At 44.5% G+C, this 5540-nt stretch overlaps 1 pseudogene; it reads left to right on the plus strand.

Annotated features, from left to right (window-relative positions):
- The first annotated feature begins 1095 nt into the window (after nucleotides 1–1095).
- LOC105983922 lies at nucleotides 1096–5096 on the plus strand (annotated as a pseudogene).
- The last annotated feature ends 444 nt before the right edge of the window (nucleotides 5097–5540 follow it).

Genomic DNA, 5540 nt, shown 5'->3' on the forward strand with positions numbered 1-5540 from the left:
TCACCAGGTGCCACGGGATTGGCTGGGGACTCTACATGGCTCGCGCATGCGCAAAGCCCAGGACCCACCGTCCTGCCAAGCACTGCCTAATATGGAGTTACCTCAAAACTGCAAGGAAGTGGGCGGCGCCTTCGCGCCGGCTCCCCACACTCTAAAATGTGCTTCTATGCCAAAAATCCATGCTGATTATTTGTGTTCAGAGACCTCTCCAGCCACTTGCTTCCTACCTGTTATGGCCTCAATGTGTCCTCCTAAACTCATGTTGGAAATTTGATCGCCATTATAGCATTACCGATAGTAGGGCCTTTGGGAGATGAGCAATGGGTTCGTGCTACTGTTGCAGGGCAGGTTCCTGATTTTAAAATACAGGGATGAGTTCTGCCTAGGTCTTTTCTTTCTGCCTCACCCATGCTCGCTAGCCTTCCGGCCATGTAATAACACAGCAAGGCGGCCCTCACTGGATGGGGCTCTCGGATCTTAGACTTCCCAACCTTTAGAATTGCCATTCCAATAGACTTTAGCTTTTTGTGGTTTGTCCGGTCTGTAGTTAGGCATCAGAAGGCCAATGAAGATCCTGAACTCTCTTGTGGTATAACATCTTTGATCACCTATACTCACTTCCCTCCCTCTACACAGCAAGGTCTGAATTTCCCAGCTTCAATTTCCTGCCTCTTTCCAGGATCCCAGAGGCCCTTAGAAATTGCTCAGGGAATTTCTATTCTCAGCTAGGGCTCTAATGACAAGGTAAATACTTCAGCTCTTTTGCTCCCAAAACTCTTAAGCTCTGCAGGACTTAGGATTTCACTAACTTCCTGATCAGACCAGGTAAGTCTTTTGTGTGCTCAATCCAGCAATAAGCATGACTGCCACTGAGATAATTTCTCACTGACATAGTCTCCACTTCACATGAAAGGGTATGCAAATGAGCCACACTTTTTTGATCCATACTGTGGGACTTCTTCAGATAACTCTCATAATAATCCAGATCACAGATAAGCACACAGGTTGACAGGGTTTAGGTGACTTGAGAGACCACATAACTGGTGGGTTATAGAGCAAGAATTTGAATTGGTTTATGTCCGTGGTCTTCTATTAATGGGTGATGAATTGTTGACAAATAGCTTTCAGGTGTTGAACATCCTGGGGGATGAAAACCTTGCTCCTTTCCTTGCAACACAACTTTGTTCCAGGTACTTGAGCTCCTGTTCTTATGCAGGTAAGAACATTTTATATAAATTGCTAAAATAATTCAAACAAACAAGAGGGATAAGAACAATGAAGTAGCTACTATTTGGAGAAAGTTATTGAGAAGAGGCTAGGGGTCTGATTGCCTGATCTCAGGATGCAGATAGAAGATGAAAATAATACTAAAAGATAGTAGAAAGCTCACGGGTAGAGAGAAGAACACTGATGGAGTCTGTAGCATCTCACCATAGAGGAGGGGTTCTGCACTCCTAGCCCTGAGTCCTCATTCTAGAGCTCACTAAAACAGATGGAAATGGAAGTAACCCATCTCCTGGCTTTCCTCATTTCCAAGAGCCCTACAATCTTCCGATCCTGCATGTTTTCCATGAAGCTTAATTCAAATATAGATGATAGCCAGGGGGCAAGATGTCTAAGGCTGACAACTCGACTCTTACCTCCTTATTGCCAGGCAAGAACACTGTGCTCCCTACATACTCTTCAAATGTCACCTGCTCATCTGTGAGAACAGGACTGTAGGAGGAGGAGGATCTTGTGGTCATTGTGTTACATAGTTTCTAGGTCCAAAAAAGAGTACAAGTTCTTTGAATCGCAGCTCAGGGGCTAAATAAACTAAATGTAGTTATTAAAATGCAAAGTTGAGAGACAAAATGAAGAAAGGAAAAGAAAACAGGGCTGCCCCATGCATAACTAAGATTGCTCTGTTCTCCATTCTCTCCACACCAGAGAACAGATTCTGAAGTATGGACACTCTAAAAGAAGTGTCATGTAAACATGTGAACCTGTATCTTCTGAGTTATATAGCCAGGCTTATCTATGTATTTTACACAGCAACCCACATGGACACACAAAACCCCCATGTTTAGTTAAACACACAGTGCACTCATCAAATAGAATAGTTTTACATAGACCATTTCACAAGATCTTCCATACTCCAGTTTTTCTCTTTCACTGACCCTTCCATCACCAGGAAGCCAGAAATCCCTTCTGTGGATGCTTAGGCCCAAGATCAGTAGTGGAAAATCAGGGAAGAAAATGTCACAGAAGGTTAACAGGAAACACATTGAGAAAGAGATGGTGAGACAGAAAGGTATGTGGTGATTTGTTCAACATGGGAGTAACAGATGTAGCTGACACTGGAGAGAAAACAGACAACCTGAAACAACTTTTCCACTTCCAGTTCATATTAGAAAACTTGTCCTGTCCCTCTGGCCTTTTTTCTCAGGACAATTTCTGAGCTCTCCAGGTTCTGGTGGCTGATGTTAGGAATTGCAAGGAATATTATAGCTTTAAGTCCTAGATTCAAAGTGGTATCTCCAATGGGTTATTTGGTCTGAGTATTTCAGTTAGCAAACAGAACACCATCACATAATATTATCAGCTCCTTTGTGACAGATTCATCTCTTTTCCTTTCTTTCCTATGACTATTCTGGTTCTCATTCTCATCTTTTCTGATTTTCAGTTCCATATTCTTTCCTCCTCTCCCTTTACTGTCCTCTTCCTGCCTTTTGTTTAGTCTCTAAACTCTCTCAATATCTCAATTACTGGCTAGCAAGTGCATGAGAGACTAATAAGAAAACACATGTAGGTGAGATATCAGGAAAGCATTTTATAATAGAAGATACAGGTATGGGTGTATAAATGCTTAGTATTATTTTTTGATCAAATGTGGTGTCCAGGCTGGGAAGGTGGCTCAGTGGTAGAATGCTTGCCTCAAATGCATGAGGCCCTGGGTTCAATTCTTCAGTACCATATCAACAGAAAAAAGCCGGAAGTGGCACTGTGGCTCAAGTGGTAGAGCACTATAGTCTTGAGCAAAGAAAGGCTCAGGGAGAGTGCCCAGGCCCTGAGTTCAAGCCCCAGGACTGGCAAAAAAAAAATGTGGTGTCCATGTTTGCTTATGGAGAATGCCTATGTGCTCTTAATGACTAAAGTTTATCTCTAATTCTTTGATTATTATTAGAAAATGTGTTTTAATGATCTCTCAGTGACCCTATAGATCATCTATAGTGGCTATAGATCATCTATAGTGAGTAAATCTACCTGACACCTACCACTACCAATTTTTCATTATCTCACCTGTCTCTGTCAACAATCCATACAGAACACCCGAAACAAGCATATAAACCTAGCACTAAACAAGGGCCAGACAACCTTGTGTGTTTGTAGCAAGCTACAGAAGACTGAGCCTGTCACCTGTGCTTCAATGTTCCTAGTCCAAATGTAGGATTTGAGCCTTGTCTGTAAGTTATGGAATCAATGACTTAAAAAAAAATCCATCCATGGGGCTGGGAAGGTGGCTCAGTGGTAGAGTACTTGCCTTGCATACACAAGGACCTGGGTTCAATTTCTCAGCACCACATAAGCAGAAAAAGCTGGAAGTGGCGCTGTGACTCAAGTGGTAGAGAGTGCTAGCCTTGAGCTGAAGAGCTGAGGAACAGTGCCCAGGCCCAGAGTTCAGGCCCCATGACCAAAAAAATAAAATCCATCCAAGATTTCTTTACCTCTCCTTTTATTTTCTTCAGTCCTGATTTTTTTCATCATGAAAAGTAAGTCACTTGGGGGTCTTCCACCCACACTGTCTGATGTTTGAGTATTTACTTTCATAGTGTCACAGAGGCGATGACTCCAAATAAAATTATACTAGGCAGAGAGTAGAACATTGTAAGAATGTCTATAGCACTTACCTTCATCATGGAGATGGTTCTGCAGCCAAAGTCTAGACGTGTTTTGAATCAGACAGAAGGGAGAAGAGCTCCTTTGAACTTCAGTTAGAGTAATCCACCTTCTCCTTTGCATCATTTCTCAGTGCCCTACATTCATCTCATCCTGAATGCTTTTCATGAAGTCTAACTCAAATATGTCCTGCTGTCATTCTGCTATATTATAAGGATGACTCCCAGCCACTTCACCTTCTAGGGCTTCCTGGGAGTGTAGAGCAAGGGAGTAAGATTTTCTGTATCCATTCTACTTTGACCTGGCCTTGCATCATTCAAACCACAACCATGAGAATCCAACCTCCTTCCTGCTCATAGAAACTCCTGGCCTGGAGGCAGCCCATTTTTGGATCACATTTCCTTTCTGTTCCATGTCTGCCCTGGCAGTGCTCGGCAACATGGCAGTTCTGCTGGTGGCGCACTCAGAGCCTACCCTGCACCAACCCCATGTACCCATTCCTGTGTATGCTGTCCACCATTGACCTGGGGCTTTGCACCTCCACTGTGCCCAAACTCCTTGCACTGTTTTGGGCGAATGCTGTTGAGATTGCCTGTGTTGCCCAGATGTTCTTTATCCACGGCTTCTCCGCAGTAGAATCTGGTGTCCTGAAATGGCTTTTGGCCGTTACTTGGCCATCTGCCGGCCACTACACTATGGGTCACTGCTGTCCCCAGAGTCGGTGGGCAAGCTGGGGGCTGCAGCTCTGCTTTGTGGGTTGGGTATCATGATCCCACTCACCTGCTTGCTAGCAAGGTTGAGCTACTGTAGCAGAGTGGTGGCCCACTCCTACTGTGAGCCCATGGCTGCGGTAAAGCTGGCTTGTGGGGGCACACGGCCAAACGACATCTACGGCATCACGGCTGCCACACTGGTGGTGGACACTGATACCATCTTCATTGCTGTCTCCTATGTACTCATCCTCCGGGCTGTGTTACCTGTCCTCAAAGGAAGCAAGGGCTAAGACCTTTGGCACGTGTGGCTCCCACCTGGACGTCATCCTCCTCTTCTACACGCGGCGCTTTGGCCAGCAGGTCCCCAGGCACATCGACATCCTTCTAGCCAACCTCTACCTCGTGGTGCCACCCATGCTCAACCCCATTATCTACGGGATGAAAACCAAGCAGATCCGAGATGGGGCCCTGCGACTACTGAAGAGGGGTCCTGCTCCATCCTAAAGGCTTCAACACCTCTCTGGGGACCCTTCCTCTTCTACCCCCAGCGCTTGAGCAAGTATTTACAAGACCCATGGTACCTAGCCTGATGGAGAGACGGAAGCCTACACTCAATGATATTCTCACTTTGTCTATCATAAATGTAATGGTTGAAGAACCATGAGGTGTTTCCCATTTGTGGTGTAGGTATGGTTACAAAACTCAGGAATCTCGGAAAGATTAACTTCATGAAAATGGCAATACTTCCCAAGGATATCTACAAATTCAATGCGATACCTATCAATATTCCAACCTCATTCTTCAAGGAAATAGAAGAGGCAATCCAAAAATTCGTATGGAACAATAAAAGACCCCGAATAGCAAAAACGATCCTCAACAGAAAGAACACTGCTGGAGGAATATCAATACCAAATTTCAAACTCTACTATAAAGCCATAGTAATCAAAA

The sequence above is a fragment of the Dipodomys ordii genome, unplaced genomic scaffold (assembly GCF_000151885.1).
Source record: "Dipodomys ordii isolate 6190 unplaced genomic scaffold, Dord_2.0 Scaffold22, whole genome shotgun sequence".
Lineage (NCBI taxonomy): Eukaryota > Metazoa > Chordata > Mammalia > Rodentia > Heteromyidae > Dipodomys > Dipodomys ordii.